This window comes from Cyprinus carpio, chromosome B4 (assembly GCF_018340385.1).
Source record: "Cyprinus carpio isolate SPL01 chromosome B4, ASM1834038v1, whole genome shotgun sequence".
In the NCBI taxonomy this organism is placed as follows: Eukaryota; Metazoa; Chordata; class Actinopteri; order Cypriniformes; family Cyprinidae; genus Cyprinus; species Cyprinus carpio.
In genome coordinates this window covers 8258569-8259147 of record NC_056600.1, presented here as the reverse complement: position 1 = coordinate 8259147, position 579 = coordinate 8258569, and positions in this window count along the sequence as shown.

The following is a 579-nucleotide window of genomic DNA, read 5'->3' as shown; positions in this document are numbered from 1 at the left end:
TTTGGTTAAGTATCAAGATTCAGTGTCTCTCTTTTGTTTTTGAGCATGCTGCAAATTGTCAGCTGTGTCAGCATATGTCAGCTGCATTCTATGTTGTTTCTGAACCTTACGTTCTTACAGGTTACACTGAGGTTAAAACTAGTAAATGGTCAGAACTCTTGTTCTGGTTCGAGGTTGAACGTCAGACTCAGTAAATGGGGCACGTGTGTATTGCATGCGGGATATGAGAGCTGCAGTGTCCTCTGTATGACAGGTGAAATTGTGTGATTGCTGTGTCTGTTGTGGGATCAGAATGGTTGGAGAGGAGGGTGGTAAATCGGGGCTGAGGTGTTTATGTGACGGGAATGAAAACAAAAACTAGGCCAGAATGTTCCAATCTCTCAGGGAGTCCCGCAGCTGAAGTTCTCCAGACGAGATGTGGAGTCATAAGCTCTAGTGAGGGATTTTCTTGAAAAAAAGTAAGACATTAAATAACCTGCAGATTTAAAGCAAATGCATATCTTTCACTCAGATTCCTCTCTGATCTTCATGATGGTCTGGTGCGGTGTCTGGAGAGAGACAGTGTGAGGGCGGAGGTTG